The following is a 26,337-nucleotide window of genomic DNA, read 5'->3' as shown; positions in this document are numbered from 1 at the left end:
AACCAAAACTTTATTTGTCTATCTCGTTCGTCCGATCTTAGAGTATGGATCTTGCGTCTGGTAAGCGGTCCACCAAGACCGTATAGAATCAATCCAATAAAGCTTTCTCTTATTTGCTCTTCGTGGCCAAAATTGGGATGCAAACTTACATCTTCCCTCCTATAAAAGCAGACTATTACTAATAAACTTACCGACCATTGCTAACCGTAGGACAATGCTTGGCGTTGTTTTTATTAACAGGCGTTGTTTTTATTAACAATCTTATTAGTGGGGACATTGATAGCCAAGACCTAATAGGTCGCTTAAACATCAATGTGCACGCTAGGCCCACTAGAAACTATATTCCCTTATCCTTGGGACATTGCAGCTCGAACTTTGCCCTTCATGAACCATTTATGGTTAAAATGTTCGAGTTACAATACCACTTTACATCCAATACTTCTCCTACTAACGTAAAAATTGTTTTACTAAACCACTTAGCACATATTTAATTTATTTATTTATTTAATTTTCCACTCGGTACTATCCCCGTGTTCCGAGCCGTACGATAGACAGCAGCGCCCCTCGGACGGTTGGGCGGGAGGTGGTATACCAAGGGCTTAAGCACCATAAAAAATATAAAGTTCAGGCTTCAGAACAAATACTTAAAAACTAAAACTTCGCTTAGTTACTCTCAATACTTCATTGCTCAGTCAAATTTTACCGTGTTATACAAATTATTTAGCTCGTTGTAGGACCCAATTTACCCAGGATCCGGAACAGTTTTATAATCAGCACTAACGTTTGAAAACTCAACGGCGAGAACTGATCAGGCAATAGCCGATATGTTCGCCAAGTTTTTTCAAACCACATATTCACCTTCGACAACCGCTAGGCAGCCTTATGTCTACGGTGTTCCGCAGTCGAAGGATCTTAAGGATCTTCAGAATATTAAGCCGACCTACTCTCCGGGCCACGACGGCGTTCCCGGCTATGTGCTTAGGTACTGCGCGTCTTCCATTTGTAATCCTCTTCTCAAACTGTTTAACCTCTCGCTTGAAACGACTACGTTTCCCTATTTGGAAGGAATCTGTCATCATTCCTTTACACAAGAAAAGGAAAACTTCGGATGCTGGTAATTATAGAGGTATCTCTAAATTATTAGCAATTCCTAAACTCTTTGAGAAAATTATTGTGCCATTGTGCCATTTGCAACACCAGTGTAGATCAGTAATATCTCCATATCAACATGGTTTTATGACTCGACGGTCTACAACAACAAACTTACTTGAATTTACCTCTTATGCCATCACTGGGTTCCGAAAAAGTCTTCAGACAGATGTCTGACTATAGTAAAGCATTTGACTCTGTAAATCACTCACTTTTAGTTCATAAACTTGACTTAATCGGATTCCCATGCGATCTTCTTAGGTGGGTTGAAAGTTATCTGACTGGTAGAACGCAACGTGTTTTATTTAAAGATATCTTGTCTGGTCCGATTTATGCTTCATCCGGTGTCCCTCAGGGAAGCCATTTAGGTCCTCTATTTTAAACATTATTCATAAATGACCTTCCAAGCGCTTTTACAAATTCTTTTATATTAATGTACGCAGATGATGTGAAACTTTGTGTTCAATATAAAGATGCGTGCTACCAGAGAAAACTACAATCTGACCTTAACAACTTTTAATTTTGGTGCTCTGCAAACTTACTAAATCTTAACGGCTCTAAGTGTAAAATAATGACCTTCAGTCGCTCTAAGCCGTTAATATCCACTTATACACTTTGTGGTGTAATCCTAGATAGAATTAAGCTAGTAGACGACTTAGGTGTCCTATATTTTCCATGGTTAACAAAGCCAGAAGTGTGTTAGGTTTTATAAAAAAGATGGTCAAAATATTTTAATGACCCTTACGAAACCAAAACTTTATTTGTCTATCTCGTTCGTCCGATCTTAGAGTATGGATCTTGCGTCTGGTAAGCGGTCCACCAAGACCGTATAGAATCAATCCAATAAAGCTTTCTCTTATTTGCTCTTCGTGGCCAAAATTGGGATGCAAACTTACATCTTCCCTCCTATAAAAGCAGACTATTACTAATAAACTTACCGACCATTGCTAACCGTAGGACAATGCTTGGCGTTGTTTTTATTAACAGGCGTTGTTTTTATTAACAATGTTATTAGTGGGGACATTGATAGCCAAGACCTAATAGGTCGCTTAAACATCAATGTGCACGCTAGGCCCACTAGAAACTATATTCCCTTATCCTTGGGACATTGCAGCTCGAACTTTGCCCTTCATGAACCATTTATGGTTAAAATGTTCGAGTTACAATACCACTTTACATCCAATACTTCTCCTACTAACGTAAAAATTGTTTTACTAAACCACTTAGCACATATTTAATTTATTTATTTATTTAATTTTCCACTCGGTACTATCCCCGTGTTCCGAGCCGTACGATAGACAGCAGCGCCCCTCGGACGGTTGGGCGGGAGGTGGGTAGCCCGTTAAGCAACGGGAATCGCGAAAAAAATTTCAAAATGAAGTGAATGCAAATAGATATGTTTCATTTATTTGGAACTACTTTTAAAAAAATGTAGAATGTTGTATGCATTGTTTAAAGCACAAACACCACTTTTGAAATGATTTTTACAATAGGGAAATCTGTATCCTCTTAACCGGTTTAATGACGGACAATGTATATCCTCGACATTAATCAATTGGTGGTTTCCAAAAAATGATTGGAGAAAACGTTTCTTTTCCATTCCCTTACAGATAATTTGTTTTCCAATAATTATTGCCTTAAGATATCGTCGCGTTTGCGCAAAACTTTCGCCTCTATCGTTCCAACAAATTTTATGATGATTTTTTGTTAACCAGCTTGCAGTGGTTTGAGGTTTTGTATTTAATAAAGTGAAATCATATGGTGGTTCTATAATAAAACTATTATTCAAGTTTGGTTCTTTTTCAATAGTAGTTGAAATTTCTTCAAGAATAAATTTATTGTTATTGTCAAAGAAACCTTGAATATCAATTGATATAATATCTTTAATCATTTTTTAACAATATCAAACAACTCGTTGTACTAATTCGTTTAATAGATTATATTCGACTAATCGATCGTGTATGAGTTGGCAATAAGCTTGGGTATTTTCGTCACTCGGTGTTTTCAGTTCATTTGAAATTCTCACATCAATAGGACCAGATTTTACTGTTTCATTTTGATATGATAGATCAATTACGACAATTGGAGCTTTCATTTTAAATTCCGATGGTGTTAAAAATGGTTGTGACTCACGATTGGTAAGCAAACTGATTCTTATTGAAGCCGACATTTAAATTATCATATGGGTATGAGTCAGAATTTAAATGAACCTTCAAGTTTGATAATTTATGTGTGACAAGTTTTCCGTTCAGTGTAAATCCGATTTTTGCAAACCTAGGTCTCTCCCGATTTGCTGAAAGTTTAAGTTTGTTCCGTGTCCTAATTTTGGGTTAACATCGGAGTCCCAACTACGAAATGCAATAGGTAGGTTTACACCACTTTTAATAATATCATACACCTTAATTTTTGCAATGTCACTAGGTGTCACATAAGGAATTTTACAACTTATATTGGTCATTTCTAATTAAAATGTTTGTTCCAATCTCTTTTTTTTAAAGACATCATCTAGTTTTTTAGTTAGCATTAGCACAAGTTCATGTTTACAATTCAACAAAACCTTTTTATAATCTTCAGCAAACCACAATAAATTTTTTAACGGGACAGAAAAGTTTAAGTATGCTCTAGTTGAAAAATCATCTCCACCACTCCATCCAGAATTTAACAAATTTTTATCTGTAGTTGTCATACCGACAAATCGAGTTCTATCAATCTCGCATCCATTTATTTCGTACTTGATTTCATCCAAGAAGTAAGCCATACAATTATTTTTAAAAAAAGTTCTAACATTATCAGTTGTAGGACCGACTGTTGTATCTTGTCTAATAATTTTTTTAAAGTTGAGGTAACTTTTATGAGGGAGCACATACAAGTATTGATTTTGGATAGTAATTCGAATTTCATCATTTGTTTCATCAATTGTACATATTAAAATCAATTAATGCACACTCAAAACATCCATTTAATTCAATTGGTGGAAAATAGTTTGTATTTATAAGAGAACTATTTCCATTCAAGGACAATGTCACTGATCTAGACATAATGAAATCTGTTGTTAAGTATGTATTGAAAAGTATGTAACAGGTAGAAGGAAGTGTTTCCGACCCTATAAAGTATATATATTCTTGATCAGGATCAATAGCGAAGTCCGTCTGACCGTCTTTCCGTATGAACGCTAAGATCTCAGGAACTATAAGAGATAGAAAGTTGAGATTAACCATGAAGATTCTTGAGGTCCCTACGCAGCGCAAGTTTACTACAGCATCCTTCCACGCCCACTCACACTCTTTTATGATGCTCCCAATGCAAATTGTTTTTTTCCGATCAATCCGCAACCACTCTAACGCCCACCAAACCCGAAAACCCGAAAATACAAGAATCTCGGAAACTATAAGAGCTGCAAAATTGTGCTTAAGAATAATTATTTAAGAGATGTATTTAATGCCCACAAACTGCGGAAAAGTGTGGCGTCTATAATATTATTATGAATGCCTTCGTTTGACTTTGTATAACTTATTTTTGTTAATATCTATCGATATGTTAACGAATTTTGAAATCGGAATATTATTGCTCTATTTATAAAGAAATTTAGGTTATAAGGCCTGACAATAGGTGGCGCCTTGTAAATTACTCCTAGCAAAATGAATATTTTAAAATTGTGTAAAACAGTAACGGGTATCTTATAGTCGCGGCACTCGACTATAGCGTTTCCTCTTGTTTTTAATCTAATTTTATACCAAATCTAATAACTTTTTTAAATCAAAATAAATTGATCAAAAGCTTTTATATATTTCTTCCATTATGCATATCGTTATCTTTACTTATAAGCAAGAATCCAAATTTATCCTCCCAACATTTCTTACAAATTTCCACGAATGCGTCGTACTCCATATCTGTATTACTATAATGTCTATATATATGTCGCATATTTAAGGTTTAGGTATATGGGTATATGTTTGACATAAATAAAAGGAATCAATATTCTTATGACGACCCATACAAAATTAAGATCTTATGTTCTCTTTTTTTTCAAAAGCTACATCATCAAATATCATAATAGAATTATTTTTTGCTTCACTGGGGTCTAATACACCATCGATATGAGAGAAAGTATGACATCCCATTCCTTTAATAGGTTTTATTAATTTTTCCAAGTACTCATATTTATGTTGATATAAACTCTTAGAAAACACGTAAATATTTTCGAATTTTAATCCGTTTGGACTCCCTATCAAACTGAGCATAATGTTGGTTTTACCACAATTTGAAGATCTAACAAAAAGAGCTCTTATTGTATTAGGTAAGAGAGAACTATGTCGTGGGGGTTGTTTTTTCTCGTTTTCATCGTTGATATTTCTAACGATAAATTTTTGTTTTTGACTTTTTAAACGCATTCTTAAAGCTTATGTACCTCATTCGATGAGAAATCTTTTATGATTAAACATCAATATAATTGGGGAAGCGTTTTTATAATCGATTCATTAGTGTTTTCAATTGTAAACGAGGTGGTGGGATAAATAAACTGGATGAGGCTTGTGAAGAACACGATATAGCATATTCCCATAAAAAGGATTTACATGAACGTCACATTGCAGACTTTATATTAATTGACAAAAGCAACAGCATATTTGGAGACCAACATTATGAAAGCAAAGAAAAAATTTGGAATAGGAATATTAAAAACAAAAAAGAAATTTAAAGGTAAGACGACGAGGAAAAAAGTAAAGATTACGAATCTGTCGACTGTTATTAACGCTGCTACTAAAACATTAAAAAAAAAGCCATTGGACATTATAAGTGCAATTAAAATTGTGGTATAGTAAACCTAGATGATTCACAATCAAGTGGTACACATTGGGCCGCAAATAACAAAAATAAAAATGACATACATTATTTTGATAGTTTCGGAAATCTACAAGGAGGGGAAGACCTAAGAAAACTTGTAAGTCAAAGTATTAATCATCGACTTGCAAAAATTTCAAATCATGAAAATAAAATAGAGGTCTATAACAAGAGAGAAGATAGTACTGATCAAATATTTGAGAAAGTTCTTGAAAAGATAAAAGTTATTGAGGACTATATTTTTAAGTATGCAACAAAACTGACAGCGATACCAAAAAAGACAACAATTGAAATAGGAGGTGTAGCCTTTACACCTATTCGAAGAATATGATTAATCGAGCAATTTTAAACGAGTTGCACGGACCGTCTTTCAAACATTTTCATCGAAGACGAGTCATTATGAAGGAAATGGGGGGTTATTCAACATCTAACAGGGGTTATCGATACTTATTAAATGTAATTGATACGTTTTCTAAATTTGCTTGGGGTGAAGCTCTACAATCAAAAAATGCCAGTGATGATTCCCAAACAATGGAGAAAATCTTAAAATTAGGTCATGGAACACGAAAAAATTTACAAACAGATGATGGAAAAGAGTTTTTTAATACAAAATTTAAACAATTAATGAAACGTCGAAATTCGACGTTCAGCACTCTTAAGGCATCAATTGTCGAGCGTTTCAATAAAACACTCAAAGAGTTTGAGTTTAGTTTCAATGGGAAATATAAGTGGATAGATATTTACAAAAATTTGATATTTGAATATAATAATAGGGTAAATAGAACCATACAAATGAGCCCAATCAGTGTCAACACAACTAATGAAAAACAAATATTACAAGACTCATATAATCGCATAAAGATATATGTTGAGAGTAAACTACAAAATGGCGATCACGTTCGTATCAGCAAGTATAAACATGTGTTTGAAAATGGGTATACACTGAATAATACTACAGAAATCTTTAAAATTAGAAGAGTCAAAAATACAATCCCAAAACATACTTACTTGAAGATTATAAAGGTAATCCGATTCAGAGTGGGTTTTATAAAGAAAAACTGAAAAAGACTGAATTTCCGAACACATTTCTAGTTGAGAAAATTTTAAAGCGAAGAGGTGATAAAGTTTTGGTAAAAAAGCTTGGTTTTCCAATGGACGAAGCCAGCTGGGTAAATAAAGATGAAATTTTATAGTACAAATACCAAATTAAAAGACAATGTAATATTCAAGTTTTATTTTTGTTTTATTATTATTAATTTTGTTTTTTCTTATTATAACATATAAATAAATTTAATAAATATATTTACATATGTATAAATATACAATTTTATAATGTGTATACTAACAATTTTAATAAAATATTATATGTTTTTTACAATTTATTTTTGTTTTACTTATATTTACCACAATCTCGATCAAAATAAAACATTTTCAATTGAATTGACTTATAAAATAATTCTTGATAGAATATATAGAATATATTTTCAAGTTCTAAGAAATTAATACTATCCACAATGTCCTTTTCCATTAACCTTTTATGTTTTATTGATGGTGTACCATGATCATTGTGATTTAACATTGCAAACTCTGTTTTATTATGTTTTCGTTTTCTTTTACTATCATTAGCACAAAGCACATTCTTATATACCCTATTTGTTGATATTTTGTGTGCCCTTGATCTAAACATTGTCCTACTACCATATAGTGGAGTTCCAGTGAGTAATACATTTTTATAATGATCCATAGTTAAATTTCTGGAACACCTTTTGATTTATTAACAGAGTTTTCAGCTTCATCTATTTTATAACTATAAACTTTGGAGCATAGACCTATAAATTCACTCATTGGTTTTCCATTCAACTCATCTTTAAAATATCCTAACCACTTTTTCTAAACTTTTTTAAAATTATATAAATCGATTCTTCTATCTGAATAATCGGATGTTTCAAATTTTGATTCAATATCACCACGAATATCCTTATAAAAATCATCAGTTTTTATAGTATACATAAATGAGTCTGTATCCATGTAATTTAAAATTAAATTTTCTTGAAATTTGGGTTTTATGTATTGGTAATGAAAATCATACATTTTCCACTTTGATAAGTCCAATACAGCAAAACCCAAATACATTGGCTTATCAAATATCGCAGAAAGTTTTTTCATTTGGATGGCATAGAACTCGTCATTTATTTTAGTTGCACTATGAAAATTGAATTTTGAAATTACATTGTTAGCACATTGTTTTTTCCGACCGATTTTGTGAACATCTGTAGACTCCAATGTATTTAACCTTTACACGTTTTTCAGGATTTTCCATAGTTTTCCCGAGTTGTTCGTTAATTTAAAAAAATCTTTTTCAAATTTATTCTTGGCATTTCTGTCTATGTAAAGTATTTAAGTCAACATAAGTCTTTAGCCAAGGTTTTTGCAAAAATCGAACCCCTCTATGAATTTTTATTTAATATTAACCCATTTTGTATGCATTGCTGCAAATTTCTATAATGGATTACATAATTTGTTTTGTTCCCGAGGTCAGCTATTAATTTTTTAACTTTATCCTCTTTAGATGCTCTTTAGACTGTTTGACGGACAAAACGGAAGATCATTATGTGTATCAAGAAGGCGATAGGGGTAAATTAGGTCTACTTCCAAAAAATATCCATACTCACTATCAATAGATATGTTATGTACTCGTATATCAAAATTTTTTAAGTCATTAGGGGACAACCATTCAAAGCCTTTATATGGAAGAGGTTGTGACATTGCCCAACCATATAAATTGTTTGCATCCAAATACATTAAAAATGATGATTCCTTTGTTGGATCAAAATCTGTTAAGTATTTGTTATTTGCCTTTGTATATCTATGGCAACATTGTACTAAGCCCCCTCGAATGCTATTTTGAATAAATCTATACATATCGATATCTACTAATAACTCAAGTTGAATATTTGTGGTCTTTAACATGGCTGCCTAAAATAGACCTGGTATAGTCAAATTTTCAAATATATCAGTCAATAGGAAAACATCAGTTTTGAAATACAACTCTAGGTAATCCTTTAGACTTGAACAAGAAAATTGTGACCAAACATTAGGTGCGTGTTCATAATCATCTTGAGAGCATTCCTTTTCTGTCAAGTTACTGTAGAATGCTGCTCTTGATGGTAGGGAAGTTTCCTCAAGTCGACTAGCTGAATCTAAATATTTATATGGAAAAATACCCTTTTTACGCATTAGCCTGAATTCTATTTCATTTTTAAAAAATGTTTTATTGTATTTAACTGATCATCAATTAAATTAGAAGCAAGGGTATCTAAACTTGATGGCATAAATCTGAATGTGTCAAGAAATCTAATTTCAAAATTTTTTCCATTTAAAGTTTTTACGGTTTTGGACACCAAAATATATTGTTCTTTATTTACTGCGATTGCAGCAACACTACCAGGAATTTTAGCCAAGCCTTCAATAAATAAATGACAATCATACTTAGAAAAAGTATGGAAAAACACTGGTATAAATTTACATAGTCTATACCCCAAGTTACATGTAGAATGTGCTGCACCCCTAAATAAACCTGTTAAATGGCAATGATCCCTAATTCTTCATTTAATAATATTTTTTTACATATATGACAATTTAATGAATCCTGAAACTCAAACTCATCTTCAGGAGTCATTATGATTGGTTTAACTTTATACAAGTACTCATCATTCAGTTTTGATAAATCTTGTACACGAGAGTCTACAAAATTTGATCCTGCATTACTACCTGTTTTTATTACAAATTTATCTAGCTTAGAATCAAAGGCACACTTAATATAATAGGCATAAGCTATAGGCATATGAGAGTTGTTATTAAATAATTTCGAGCTTACTTCATTATTTATGGGCTCCAGTACACATTCAAAGTCGGCGTACACGACGAACGGAACCTCAAGCTGCAATACCGCATATAAACTCCAGAGTTCGCTTGTGTAATTCCGGCAGCCTGGAGACTTTTCCGGTACAAACAGTTTTATGTCTTAGAGCAGCATCTTCAGATCCAGAGAAATTTAAGCAAACATTACACTGCCATTGTGATCTGTTCTGAGACCCGTTTTGCCTTGTTAATAATCTATAAAACAATTCATTTTTATTTAGTATGTTTATTTTTAAATAAATATATAAATATATATATATATATATATATATATATATATACATATGATACATACCTTGAAATTTTTTTAATGAACATATAATGTCCATTTCCGCCATCTTCCAAAAACAGTATGTTAACGTGACATGGTTTCTCAATCTCCGATAGAAACAGCGGCCCAGTTATTTGTTTGGTATCTTCATTATACCCAAAGATGTTTATGCTCATGTAGAGATTATTCTTCAAAAAATGTTTCACACATTGTATTTCCATAGGGAAATTTAGATTGGTGAAATCCAATATTAATCCATTGTTCAAGTATATTTTTTCATTGGATATATCAACGTTATAGGAAATACATCTTTGCGGGTTTTTAACATTTATTAAAGCCGATATCAAGGCCCATTTGAAACAGTATGCATAATTTTCATTACATACATTAATAATAGCTTTCTTCGAAGCTAAGTATTTTGGTAGCGGGATATACGATGAGCCTGATAAAGGTGTATATTGGTTCACATTCATTTCTAGGCGCATTATTTTGATTAATGCCCACCCCCTATCTTTCTCTTGGAATTGAATTGCAATCAAAAAAAAAACAAAAACTCATTTCCAAGAACATCCATCGTTTCTTCTCCAAATGGGAAATCTTCCCATTTGAGTGATTCCAACACTTTTGGAATCGTTTGAAAAGATGACGAGTAGTGTGCAAATACTTCCCTCAGATTTCTGTCTATGATATCTCCCTCGTCTAGAGACATTACATAGTTTAGCTCCGAGTCTTCGATGACCACCACATCGGAATCTTGGTCACCGATTTCAATGTCCGTCAACCATTTTAAAGCCTGAATTGAATCGACGAAATCCACAGATACTACTCTCATGGTGATTTTGGTGAACAATTTGACTGCTCTCCTTTTTATACTTAAAGGGCACACAGATATGTTATACTCCTAGACCTCCCAACAATCCAATTCAGTTTTTCAACTATATTGAAAGTCAGATATCTCAAACACTTTGAAATATGAATAGAAATGTCTAAGAAACATGTTCTCAGAAAACAATTACTGCAACGTTACACTCCTTGAATCCCTTTCCTCCTTCAGTTAATTGAGTTGGTCCATGCTTACCTAATAACTGTATGCATATGTATTGCCATATTTATTACGGTGAAATATGCAAGCGTTAAGAAACGGCGACTGCAATGCAAACTATTTAGTCTGTGTCCCTTTGTTTAAAGTATTGAAATCTAAAAAATCTGAAATTTTAATAAAAAACTTGAAACATTGACTTATACTTGACTATGCAATTGACAATTTATTATGGTGCGTCCATGAACGTTTATCGGTTCTCCATATCGTGATAAGTATCCGACCCTTTTCACACACATCTGGGGTTCCCACTCAATCATACACACGCACAGACGTAGACGGAGGCCTACATATGTATATAGAAATTGACAGTGTGTTTTGAGAAAATTCAACCCCTTAAGACGTTCCCATTCCCTCTAATTAGGGTCAGGAATACATTTCAATATTCCCAAATTACAGATAGGGGGGGTCGGAAAACTAATCATGACACAATCGTCACATTTTATTACGTCTTTGAACACGTGCACTGATTTTAAAAATTATAATTTATGGGTTTATGATTTCTGTGCCAGAATCCATACTGACTAAAAGGGTGATGGGGAATCCTTATCACAGGAGACGGATAATGGGTCTCGGGGTGGGGGAAACCATGTTTTTATCACTAATGTGACAGCTTAATAGTCCATAAATCTGTGCCAGAACCAGCGAAAACGAACTACTAGTAACTGATAGTGACGTCACTGCCCATGTGAGGCCTTATAACCTTAATTTCTTCATAAATAGCGAAATAATGTTCCGATTTAAAAAATCTTTGGTAAATCTATAACATCAATTTAACATCTATCTATATTAACAGAAATAAGTTATACAAAGTCAAACGAAGGCATTCATGATAATATTATAGACGCCACAGTTTTAGTATGATTGGACGTGGCCGAATGCAACTTTAGTTAAATCTTAGATGAGTGTTACTGCGTATTTATTTCCATTATTAGATTTTGGTAGTTCTTTCTCTTTGCGGAGTTTCGGTTATGGCTAATGGGGTCTTAGTGTGTTTAGTCGTTTTAGAGTTTTGGCATTCATGACATTTCTTTATGTAGTCTTTTATGTCTTTAGACATATTTTTTCAGTAATAGTGTCTCTGGACCTTGGCCACGGTTTTTGTAATGCCTGTATGACAACCTTGTATTGGATCATCATGGAATTTAGACAATATAGCTTTTTTATCTTTATTATTTTTTATTTACATGTTCACACTTCACTTCTCTTTCAAAGCAAACGGTTGTGTTTTTGGCTTTTGCGTCTTCTCGAGCGATTTAATATTTGAATTTATTCCCGAGTCACCTCGTTTTTGCTACTTTTTTGCAAACGTTTATCTACTTGAAAAAACCGTCTTTCGATTCCGCGTCGTGCAGTGCATTTATTGTTATCTATTTGCATAAAGCATTTATTGCAAACAAATATCAACAACTGTGGTCTGTATTCGAACATTTTTTTTTACTTTACTTTGTGCTATTAGTAACGGAACTTTCACCGCTTACCTCTCCAACACAACATCTGTAGATCTCTTTTCCATATCTCCCACCGGCTTGTAGCTCTCGAAAACACACTCTCTCCCTCTCTTATACAACTTGTACTCTCTTATAACGCCTCTCTCTCGCTAACACTCTCTTGCTTACTCTCTTGCCCCTAACTGTTTCTCTCAAACTCCCTTTCTTCTTCCCTATAGTATTTTTCTGCCAGAGTGGCTTACATTTTACTAATTATTTGCCGAAATGTCTGATATTATATGTTGCATTAAAAAATGCAATAAAATTGTGTCGGTTGACCAAGTAAGCGTCCACTGTTGGCTGTGTAATAACATTGCGCACTCCAAGTCTGCAGGGTTTAAGTCAGCCACCATTCCGGATGCTTTGGGTCGTTCGGACTCTGGCTTACACTACGGTTTTTACAGATGTCTTGAGGCTCCGAAGGAAATTAGATCTTTTATGCGGCAGACTAAAAATGGGTTCGGTTAGGTATTGGTTGCTTTTCGAAAAGCTAACGACCTGTTTTCTGCGCTGGACTTTCAGTTCAACAATTTACAACTGTTGAATGAGTCTCCTAAGCGCAAAAAAACGTCTCGTTTGCCGCCGACGGTTACCGCCAGTAATGCAAATAACTCCCTTCTCCCTCCGTCTCCTGTTCAACAGTGTCCTTCATTGTCACCGCTGCAGTCTACCACTCCAATCGTGACGACACCGGTAACAGCCCATATTTCGGATCCCGAAAATGTTGCTAAGGTGCGTAGGCATTTGTCCGATGAGCAGTCCGAGGTAGTCGCATTGGACCCTCACGTGCCAAATGTTCTACAAGCCCAAAAGAATTTACCCTTGACTCACCAGAGGAACTTAGGGTCCGGTTTACCGGCACCCACTGGTAGCGTGGGTAAACCACCCGCCCCGCCAACGCCATTGATTGGTATTCCTCTAGAGAAAGTCATTTTTGTTTCCCGGCTTTTCCCTGATACGTCCGAATCGGACATCTTAGCTTACATTCAAGCAAAACTTAAAGTCGATATTAGGGTGGAAAATATCACTAAGTGTAAGTATTCCTACGCTAGGAACGTGGCATCTTTCAAGATCCGTTTTCCTCCGATGGCTTTTGACGATATCTGTCCGACCAATTTCTGGCCGCAACATATTTTCGTTCAAGAACATCAGCTTAAAACTAAAAAAAAGAAAAAAAGTCGCCCTTTAGGAGTAAAGCTTCCACAAGTAAACGCTCCTCCCAACCTAAAAAACTAACATCATCCATTATTCTTTCGTACCAGAACACAAGAGGCTTACGCTCTAAACTTTCTAATTTGTTCTCGGTAAGCTTCTCGTTTGCATCCCAGGTCATTGTGTTTACCGAAACCTGGCTAACTCCAGAAATTCTTTATTCTGAAGTTTTCCCCAGTAGGTACACAATATATAGGCTTGACCGATCCCTCGGAAATGGTGGTGGAGTCCTAATTTCAGTGGACTCTAATTTCGTTTCCGAGGTGATAAATCTTCAAACTGGAGACTTAGAATTTATCACAGTTAAAATCTCATTGTCTAGGTTAAATTTATATACCACTTGCTCTTATATTCCGCCTAAGTCCGATTCCTTGATTCTTCTCAATGTTATCGGACATGCATCAGCTGGTGGTATTGAGTGATTTCAACCTTCCCCAGGTGGCTTGGTCCATGAACGATAACACCTTAGCTTTAACACCTAGGTTGCATTCTTTAGGTCGTTTGCTCGATCTGTGCTTTCTCTCTGATACGGACGCCGTATCCATATATAGAGCCCCACCTCTCACACAATCCTTATCATCCAACTTTAGATCTTACGATCGATACGGGGCTATGCACTAAGCCTAAGAACAATAACGCTGATAAGAAAATTCGATGTTTTCGTAAAGCCGACTTTAAAAAAATTAATAACTTTATTTCAGAATTTGACTGGTCCGATTTGTACGCATGCACCAATATATCGACTGCTCTAGATATATTTTATAGTACATTAAACCTAATTTTTAATTGCTTTGTTCCGTTGCGGTATCCGGCTATGGCGGATAAACCCCTTGGTATACAAGGCACCTTTCTAATCTAAAAAATATCAAATTAAGATTATTTAAAAAATACTTAAGAACTAAGCAATGACTGTTATGTACATTATTATGGTGGCTTTATGAAACATAGGTCTACCACTACCAATCTTCTGTAACTAACATCCTTCGTGATTACTGGTTTCCAAAAAAAACTTCAGACGGATGTCATTTACACTGACTTCAGTAAAGCATTTGACTCCGTGAATCACGGCCTTCTTTTAGAAGAACTCGATCTTATCGGTTTTCCTACTGATCTCCTGGGTTGGATTAGCAGTTACCTCACAGGTAGAACGCAACGAGTTCTTTTTAAAAATTCAGTGTCTGCTTTAGTCTATGCTTTTTATTCATTAACGACCTTCCCTTGGTTGTTAATGACTCCTTAGTACTTATGTATGCAGATGATGTCAAACTCTGTCTGCAATATACCGATGCCTCCTACAAGGTGAAACTGACCTTAATAATTTTCAAAACTGGTACTCTGCAATCTTATTAAATCTTAAGTGCAAAGCAATGACCTTCTGTCACCTAAGACCTAAAGTTGCCACTTATACTTTGCATGGTGTAGCTCTGGAAAGAATTAATGCAGTTGAAGATCTTGGCATCCTACTCTATGCAAAACTTTAGTTTTCCGACCATATTTCCTCTAATAATAATAAGGCAAGAGGAGTTCTTGGTTTCATTAAAAGGTGGTCGAAGGAATTTAACGACCCCTATGTTACCAAAACACTTTTTATTTCTTTAGTTCGTCCGATTCTGGAATATGGATCATGTATCTGAGACCCCCAGTATGGGGTTGACCAGTGCCTTATTAATTCCATCCAAAAAAATTTTTTAATATTTGCTCTCCGCGGTCTCAACTGGGATCCAAATATACACCTTCGCTCTTATAAAAGTAGATTCTTACTAATCAATTTGCCATCCCTCGCTAATCGTAGGACGATGCTTGGGGTCGTCTTTATCCATAATCTTTTTAAGGGTGAAATTGATAGCCAGGCCCTTCTAGGCTGTTTAAATATCCATGTACCCCTTAGGATTACTAGAAACTATATTCCTCTATCCTTAGAGCATTGTAGTTCGAACTTTGCCCAACATTAACCATTTCGGGTACTATGTTCAAACTACAACGATCTTTATAAAAACCTTCTAAATCTTCTCCTAACACTTTGAAAGTTTCGATACTAATCCATTTAGCACAAAACAAACTTTCCTCGTATCTTTCCTAATCCACTCGGATCTATCCCCGTGATCCGTGCCGTACGTCAGACGGCAGCGCCCCTCGGTCGGTTGGGCGGAAGGTAGGTTGCACGTCAAGCAACGGGAGTCGCGCGAAAAAAAAAAAAAAAAAAAATTTTTCCCGCGCTGCCACTTTGAGTCGGCTGATTTTGTGAATACCGGCCTGCTTTTCACGCTTTTGGAAGAATTGATCTAAGCCAAGGGTTGGTATACAAATCGCTAAGGTCATATCTTGTTGTAATTTTCTTTCCGTGCTTAAATAAATACATATTATTATTTAAATGCAAGGTCACTACTTTACGTACTTTATCATTATTAACGACTTCATATACGTTGGGCTCTGAAGCTTTTTCTTTAGATTGCTTATGCAATTCTTTTTGTTCTTTTCCTGCGCAGGATTTTTGTCTACTTTGGTTTCTGGTAGTGACATTCAGAATATTTAATTGTATATTTTTCAAATCTGCGACTATATAATTATCTTTACCCTTTAGGTACTCTATCGTAAAATTATATTCCTCTAATTCAAGTCTCATTCGTGTTAGTTTGGAACTGGGATTTACCATTGAATATAAGTAAATACGAGTAAGTGCTCTGAGGTCTGATTTGACAGTGAAATGTCTACCATAAATATATGGTCTGAAGTGTGTTATTGCCCAATGAATAGCTGCAAGTTCTTGTTCTGTAGTGCTCTTGTTGCTTTCACCTTTCGTAAAATATCTTAATGCGTAAGCAACTGGAAACTGAAGTCCATTTTTGTTTTGAGTTAGGACTGCTCCACAAGCATATTTGCTAGCATCTGTGATTATGCAAAATTCTTTGCTAAAATCTGGGTATTGCATCAGAGTTGGGTTTTTTAATGCTGACTTAAAATGTTCAAAGGCGTTTTGACATTCTTATGTCCATTCGAATTTTAAATTTTTCCTACATAATCTTGTCATGTAACGTCTGTAATAATTGCAAAATGCAATGAGTCTTCTAGCGCTGTCCACATCATGTGGGACTTGGGTAATTTTTTTTTTGTCGTCGGGCAAGATTCCTTTATCTGTGCATTTATGTCCTTGGAAAGTGACTTCATGCATGAATGGATGTAACTTTAGGTTATGTTGCCTACATTTCTCGAAAAGATCAGTTAAATTCTTGAGCATATGATTTTCGGAGAAACTTATGACTATTAAGTCATCCATATAAAGAAATGCCTGATAAGGTTCTAATCCAGAGAAAGGTATAGTCATCATTCTCTGAAATGAGTTTGGCGCTATTTTTAAACCAAATGGTAATCGCGTGAAGCGATATGAACCATTGTTTGTTGAAAAGGTTGTTATATCGCGTGAACTTTATTCGAATTCATTTTGGTGAAAACCTGACATTAAATTAAAGCATGAGAAATATTTTGCTCTACCTAGTTGATCCAAAATATCGTCGATCCTAAGGAGCGAGATTTATCAGACAAGAGTTTTTTATTAATTTGACGATAGTCAATTACTAATTTTTTATTTTCCGAATTTGAAAGTGGCTTTTTTGGTACTAACAAATGTGGGGTATTATAAGGTGATTCAGAGGGTTCCACTATTTTATTGTTAATGAGTTTTTGGACTTGTTTTTTAATTTCGTCTTGTTGACTATGAGGATTCCTATAATTTTTTATATATACTGGTACATCATCAGTTAATCTTAGTTTTGTTTGTAAAAATTATTGGTAGTGCTCGATTCGCTTTCTAGCCCGAATACATCACTATACTGGGTGCAAAATGATGTGAGTTGTTCATTGAATTGAGGAGAAAAGTTTTTCGAACTTACTTCGTTGTTTTGAAAGTGGTTCATGATGAATATTTTTGATATAAACTATTTGATCTGTATTTGTGGTATTTAGTAGCCTTATATATGCATTCTGGGCTGTTTTGTATCTAATAGAAAAACTAATTCTTTTCCTGTTGCTACGTTTATGAAACTAACGAATGTACTTTGACTGAGATTTATAGTGTGAACTTTGGTGTTTTTTACTGTTGTGTACCTAAAGGCGTCTGGGAGTTTTCCGAATTCGTATGGACAACCCTGACGTTGTTGTTTCGGTTGTCTCTATTATTGCCATTACTATTGTGGTTTCCACCACGGCTGTAACCGCCGTGATTGTTTCCACCACGGTTGTTGTTTCTATAGTAATTGTTGTTATGGATATTATTATTTCTATAGTAATTATTTATTTGGCTATATCCGTTATTTTGGTAATATCCCGTATTGTTATAATAACCTCGATTATTACCTCTACCGCGATAATTGTTTTTGTAATTATTAATTATTACAATATGGAATTCGCATTGCCATTCATTTCAGTACTGCATTGTATGTACTTGGTGACGGCTTCATTCATGGTTGCAAAATTGCCTGCTTCCAATATTGTTTTGAGGAGGCCATGCTCACAATTTTTAACCATTGTGGAGATGGCTTCCTTGGTTCTGAATTTGTCAGCTTGTTCGGCCGATAGACTTTTATCAATATACGAAGCTTCTAGGAGTTTTCGTAAATTGTCTATTTCGGTTGTACATTTTTCTGCTGTTTTCCCTTTTTGGCTTGTTTTTGCCATTTTGACTTTAACTAAGTCAGACGTTTCTTCGACTATAGTATCTTGCAGCTTTCTGATTATGACTTCTATCGTGGTTTCGTTTTGGACTCTGTATAAAGTTGATCCAATTATTTTGGATTTAATTACTTCTTCAGCCAAACTTTCGAATGTACCTTTCGGTAGGTTAACTAAGCTTTGAGCTGTTATGAATCTTTAAAGGTGTTTCTATTGTCAACGGTGTGTTTAGGATAGTTGGTACCAAAACTGTTAGATCGTACCTTTGCTTTATAGCTATTAGGCTGTCCCTTAATTTATTTAGATACTTTGATACCTGAGACCAATGGGCTTTGTCAAGCCTGTCTCTCTGGTCATGTATTAGTGTAGGCGCTGTATTGAAACGGTTTACTAATATTTCAGCATGCTTGTTCACAGTGATTTGCTGTGCTGGCCGAGGTCTTGATAATGACTTATAAGTCATTATTTGTCAGAATCAACTTTATATTATGCAGTGTTTCATATATTTCTTTCCATTCCATTATCTAATGGATTATGGACACTCCTTTTTAAATTACGGATACTATATTATGGATAGCATAGGATATTATATCGGGAGTCCAGAATACGCATTTAGCCAGAATCCGTATATTTTTCCTAGTAGGCAGAATCCGTTTTTACATCTAGGCACAATACGTCCTCGTTAGGTTTTAGTTGTCGAGCGTATCCTTAAGACACGTAATCCTTGATGATCCTGCTGTAGGCCTACGCGAACTGACCGTTCCGCTTCATCTTGTTCTCGACATTGACCAACCGCTTGTAAGCCGCTTGTTGCAAGCTAAGTGGCAACACAATGTGGTCTTCCTTCCATAGTAAACCTGTCTGCAAAAGTATGCCTACTTTTTTAGTCGTGTCTTCGAGTATCCCCTGTGCCCGCACGTCGTCGCTGCCCGCAACTGGTGCGCGAGCTTTACGCAAAAGTTCTCAATATCGAAGTAGTCTTCTACCATCCTCTGAAGAGTGGCACGGTTAAGAGGCAAGACATCGGTGACGGCGAAATTCATTGTCCAGTTACAGGCTCAAAGACAACCCAGCCCAGCTCGGTTGTGGCCGCTTACGGTCCCTGTCTGGCAAAACTTCGCGTTCTTAGTGGAAATCCCAAGTGTCCGTGATCAAGCCAAATGAGCAGCTTTGGCACCATGTTGCTGTTAGGTGTCATCGGCGTCATTATGCACGCCTTGAACATCTCATATGTGTAGAGTCAGCATCGGCAAGCTCAGGTCCGGAACGGAATAAAAAACGCATGGCGAACTTGCTTGCCCAATACACAGATTTGCAGACTAACGACGTTGGTAGACTGCCTGGTTGATCTACCTCCAAACCAATGACTATGAAGTTGTCGACGTTCACCTTAAACCCCACGGTCTGTTCGTGGCTCGTCGTCGATCCCTCATCCAGGAGTGCGTACTTATCGGTCGATCAGCCCCGCACTGTGTGACTGGTAATGTAGGGAACATTAGATGGATGTGAGGGTCACACGGGTTGCGAAGCCCCCTCTAGAATCTGTCAATTATTTTTTTGTTATTTATATTAATAGACGGATAGAACAATGTTACCAGTCGAGTGTTTTGCTAGATCAGACCAGATTCGCTGTGTGGCGTCTTAGGCTGGACCACTACAGAACTTCGTCCCTAGTGACGAATCAATTTGTAATCTCCGCTTCTTGTATGCTGGTAGATTATTGCAGCTTTCGGAATGGGAGTTTATTTGAGCGTCACTTTTTAGTATTAGGGTTTTAATCTGTTCACAGATAATGCTACTTCCTTGCCGTTGTCATCTAAGGTAGGGGTTCCCTCTCGGCAGCCGAAGAGTTGAACTGGTCCTAAATGCACGTGGGGAGACCTAGCAAAACGACAGGTTGAAGTTTTGGGCAAGAGCTGTTTCGGTGGCACATAATCGCAGCCTTGAATTACCTGTGTTATCTCTTGATAATACCATTTAACTGCGAGTGATACGCAGTCATATGAATGTGTTTACTTGCCATTAGTTAGGCTTTACAATACTAAATCTAATGGATTACTTAAAAAGTACTATCTGCTAGGGTCTACGATTCGAGATTACATTATTAATTATTATGTTTAAATCGACTGAACTCGCTGGACAATGTCTATATTGCTAATGCTGGCGTTCCCCCATAACTGGGAGCCGTCCATCCACCGAGTTGTACAACAGGACCTTATATTGAAGGCTGAGAGGAGACCTAGCGTTGATAAGCCAATGAAGGCTGCTGGCTTTTATCTTTAGGTGTGTTCTTTTGGCTTCAATGTGCCTGCGCTATACAGGTCTTCTGTTGAGATGTGCTCCTAGGTATGGTACTTCGTTTGCATGCGGGAGTAGAGTGTTGTTTAAGGTAATTGGCAGGCAGTTTTGCCTGCTCAGGGTAACGCGAAGCTCACGCCGAAATACGATGTTCCGTGGGAGGTCCGGGAGTTCATCTCGCCGGTGATCGCAGGGATTAGAAAGCGGGATGAGAAGAGAACGAAGCGGGCATACGTGGGGGACTTAAAACCCTAGTATTGTACAGACACAGACCCATCTGAACCGAATAACGGCGATAATAAGGGCAACGTTCTAAACGTTTCAGGAAATAGAACCGATTCGAAAAATCAAAGGAACAGTTCCGAACCCACAGTGCGAAACTGCATCAAGCCCGGAGGATCTCTACTCTCTGGTAGCTAGCAAAGCTGGAAAGCGGTTCGGTCTAACCTAAGGAACCCTCCAACCCTATTCCTGCCGCTTCCGCCACATCCCCCCACTTCAGAAGCATACCCACACCGCGGAGGAGCCATCGCCGCCCCCTGTGAGGCCCATCGCCCGAGCACTGGAGGAACCACTGTAAACTCATTCGAATTGGGATCGGGTGGCCACTTCTTTTAAGCAACCACACCTGAATCAAACAAATGTTGGACCGAGCTACTGGCGACCGTTGAACTATCCCGGCCCCCTTAAAGTAGGACCGTTACAACCAAGCTTTTCAATGCCATCGCAAAACTTGGCCATTTCCAGTGAGGTGGAAAAAGTCAATTATAATAATGATAGCAAAGCCGGGAGAGGACCACACAATCCCCACGTCGTATAGAATTATAAGCCTATTTGTTTGCTTATCTAAACTGTTTATAAAATTCGTAAAGACTCGGATAAACACATACCTAAGAATCCAGGAAGGAATACCATCACATTAATTTGGTTTTCGTGAAAACGCGTTCGAAAAACGAGAGTTCTGTACTACCACACAGGAAAATTATTACCTCGCTATATACTGGAACATCAACAAGTATAGGATGTGTCTGGAAGGCTACGAAGGTATTCCGTGAAGGAGTTATATTTATAATGCAGATAATCTTTTCTATTAACTGATTGAGCACAATCACAATCCGTAAAAACTTAAAGAGCTAATTTCTGGTTAAATCAAATATTCAAGGAAATTAGGTCTTAAAAGATCATAACTATATAGTTCTATATTACATTAAACAGTTTTATGTACCCTCAAGATTTTTTTTCAAAATTTTCTAGATCTTCATTATACAATTCTATAGGAAATAAGCCACTAAACTAAAAAAGTGGATTTAACCATAAAGATAAGGCCAGTTAAATGCTTAGAATGAGAAGATAATGCCTACATGTTTGTTGCAAATACACAGAATAAAGATAGATTACAGCGATAAAAGCATTCCGTGATTCAGTAAACTAATAATTAAACCAATAATTAATCAGCGGCATATCATCCGGCACCATTGGAGGACGACAAGACTTGGAGGGTGATCTTCGGGCGCGGACGAAAGATTTGTGATTTTTTAGTGGTTTGGATACGTTCCCATATCTGATTACGCTGTTCCGTAGGTCTTATGTCGCTCCGGCCTGCGTTAGCAGGTCTTAACCTACTATGGCATCAAACGTATTTACGGTATGAAGTAGAATGAATGGAGCCGGTAGTCCAAAAATGTGCATTAGGCATTTTTTTTGTTACTTTACTGGAGCCAATAAGTAATTCTTTGCCGCTCCGGTGTCTATGAGAATTCTCATAGTTTTCCCCGCCAGCCTTCGTTCAATGCCAAATTGACAATATCATAGCTTGTCGGGAAGTCTGCTGTGTAGAGGACATATAATGTGTGCCCTAGCACGCTACTTTGAGGAACTCCAGCTCCAACAGTGTAATCATCAGATATAGCAGTGTTGCACCTCACAGCATATTTTCTGTCGTAAAGGTAAGACTGGAGCATTGTCCTGATCTTATACATTAGATCATCTAGCCAGACTCTATCAAATGCTTGAGAGACTCCTAAAAATATGGTAGTACAGTACTCTCGTTTTTCGAACGCGTTCCGAATTTCTGATGTTATCCGGTTATAAAAAAAAATTACATCGCAGTCCGGTGAGTCGCTATCATACTCTATTGTGAATACCCTAACCTCTGTGTTGAGGAGCGTTGCTCTCTTCGTGTCGTGTGTCATGACAATCTTATTTCTGAAGAACGTCAGCTTTTGTTCGACCTCGTCGTAATACATTAGGTTTTTATCCCCTTGACAAACTGCCTCAAGCCTTGCCGTAATAGCCGCATCGACGTCTTTTCTGCAAAAGAGCAGTCTAACCTAGACAAATGGCGGCGAAATTAAAGAAGGTGTTAGCTCGTATGTGTCGGTGGCTGACTGCCGCCATGCTACATACCATCTTGTACCCCGTTAATCTTAGGAACTGACTTGACTTTATGTAACGGAATGTCGCACTGTACCACAAGCCTCAACTTGCGACGTCTCCACTCGCAGCTTTTGTAGCTATTGATTAACTGCGTTAATCTGTTTTTGAAACCCTAAGTCTTTGTTCCTGTTGGGCTAACTCAACCTGACTAATACCTTCCATGTTGGCTGCGTTCATTATGCAACCACTCTCAACCTGTACCTTTTCTGGACTAAGGCTTCTTCACTTTCACTTTCGAATTCCCGTTTCACTTCTCTATCTGGGCCCCGAAAGCTCATCTAGAATAACCTAGGTGGTTGACACTCCACATTCACTGAAAGGCAAAATATTCTAGTATTCTAAAATTAAAAAATAAAATTATATATAATATAAAAATATTCTTTTTAAAAAGAAACAATGTTCAAAAGACTTCAAAAATTTTTATTTGAATATTTACTTTTAAATTTCAAAATGTATTTTTATTTTTATTCATTTATTAATATGCATTTATTCTCACAATTGCTATTTATTATGTATGCAAAATTAAAATAAAAAATTTCTCAAAGAAAAATTGTGCTTGCCAGCGTATTTCTCTCTTTTTCTTTAAAGTCTTATTAAATCACTTACATCACTTACAGATTCTCCTTGGGGTCATGGATTCTTTTCACAGTTGGGTGTCAAATGGGTTATGACATAATGGGGGTCCCAAGCTGACGTCAATGGTGCCGTGGTCAACGTCCGGTAAACGGCATCTTCCCAAACGACGAAGAAGTCGACGAAATCGAAGAAGACTAAAAACTAAGAGCCAAAGCAATCTAAGCAATGTCTCCAAGCCCGTTACATCGATTTATCTGCCTATGTCGGGGCCCGAAGACAAAGCTTAAACTATGCTGCATGTCGGCAAGGCAACTGCACACCCACCGGAGCCCATATTGTGCACAGGCAAGTACCCGAAGTCTTAGCTCCATTCTAGGGTGAACCAATAACCACCAGGAAAAGGTACGACCTGCCGTTACTCCTTAACTTATATATGACAAGGAAAAACGCTTTAGTCCACTGCCGCTACTAAAAGATAAAAAGATTACTGTTTTAGACAATTTAAAAATATATATTTTGCCACTGGAAATTCCCAAAGCGCCACCTTTTGTCAGATGGGAACACGGTTGCCATCCAAAAAAAATTTGGAACCAACATTTTTTAAAATTCTTATTTAATTTCTTTTTTTTTTTTGCTCATCTGGAATTTTGTTTGTCGTTTTCCGACAAAAATTTGCATTCCGCTGACCATATTTTTTTTTTGATCGCGAACACGAACGAAAAATTTACTAATATGAAAAAAGATATCCAATGTACCAACGCCCAAAAAAAATTACCAGTTTTGGTGGTTATAAGATTTTACACTTACACGGCACTATCAGTTACTCAGCATGTTTTTTCTGATAATTTTTTTGGCGATTTGTAAATTTCCACTAGCAAAGTGAATATTTAAAAATGTGTAGAATAGTCGTATTATAGTTGCGGCACTCGACTATTGCTTTTCCTCTTGTTTTTTGTTCTTTTTATAGAGCCATAAAAAATAGACAACAATTTAATTGAATATTTTGAGTACATTTCTTTATAAACGTACACGACGTTGCCGTATGAAATTGAAGTTTTTTTAACAGTTTTATTTTTATTGCAATTCATCTTTTTATTAAGATTCCCTCCGAAATTCATTTAAGTTTTTATTTTTCTTCTTCTTTAATATTATATATATATATATATTATTTATATATGTATATTTTTTAACTTTCGAACGCATTTGCTTCGAGAAATATGCCACCAAAGCAAAATGCAATTTGCGAATATACATCTCAAGAATCAAGGAGCCTCAGAATCAGGCGAGCAACGAGCATTAAGGCAAGAAAGTCTACGAGTGCATGCCGTTGAGACCCGTTCGCCTGAATCACCTGAACGATGGGAAGTAGGGTTAGAAAGTTTTAGAGTTCGCGATGCTCTGGCCCTTTCGTCTGCGACACATGAACAACGGGAAAGTCGAGAACAAAATGTTCGAGAAAGAGTGCTTCAAATTTGAGAACGATGTGTTGCCCTAGTGGAAAAGCCAAACTGCCAGAATTACATTCACCACCAGCCCGGCCGCAAATTCCCATCTATCTTGACACTCACTACTACTTCACAAGCACCCTATAGGTTTGTGAAAATATACATATTTGTATAAATTAAATAAATATAAAATATATTAAAGTGTTATGCCAGCCGAACGGAATATTTGGCTATTAGTATTGACTCTCGTATGAATTAGGTGGCATAAGATCAAGGTTTTAATGAACTTTCCAGGTCCGTATAGAGAAATTAAAAAGGAAGTCGTGAGTGATAGTGAAGAAGAAGAGATCCGGGACTTTAGACCAAGACAGGCTCAAATCAAAGAGAAAGAAGACATAATCGAACGAATTGTAAAACATTATCCAGGGCGCCTTAGCGCAACAGGAAGATAGACTCCGAGCAGAATTTGAAGCTCAAAATTTCCGTTAATATGCAGTTACAAAACATGCGCGTAGAAACCCCGCAGGTGGAGGCCTACCAAAGAGTCTCAGTACAGCCACCCCCATGCGATATACCGATCCACGTAATAAAGACAGTACCAGATTTTAACGGTGAGCAAGACGAGTGGTGAGTGAGGCAGTGGTGAGGCACTCACCATCACAAAACACTGTACTTAATTTCGATGCCATTCTGGCAAAAATTATTGAGGCTGTTGCGACAACAGCTTAATGCGGTTCGCCAAAGTGACCGAAGCCATACTATGACGAGGTTGAGCGTAAGCTAACCCTTGTCACGAATAAAATTGTCATGTCCCACGACATTGAAATGAGGTAAGGACGCTCTACATAAATAAATCAGTCCCGATTTGAACTCCAAATTAATATAATGCCTGAATTAACAATTCTAGTGTTTAAATTTTGTGGAAATTAACTTATA

The 26,337-nt window shown here is 36.4% G+C and overlaps 1 pseudogene; it reads right to left on the bottom strand.

Annotated features, from left to right (window-relative positions):
* Positions 1-26,337, bottom strand: part of LOC121530105 — a 164,417-nt pseudogene that overhangs the window by 82,320 nt on the left and 55,760 nt on the right.

This window comes from Drosophila eugracilis, unplaced genomic scaffold (genome assembly GCF_018153835.1).
Source record: "Drosophila eugracilis isolate 14026-0451.02 unplaced genomic scaffold, ASM1815383v1 contig_2174, whole genome shotgun sequence".
Taxonomy (NCBI): Eukaryota; Metazoa; Arthropoda; class Insecta; order Diptera; family Drosophilidae; genus Drosophila; species Drosophila eugracilis.
The sequence above is the reverse complement of the archived record's forward strand: the minus strand, read 5'-3'. Positions and strand labels throughout refer to the sequence as shown.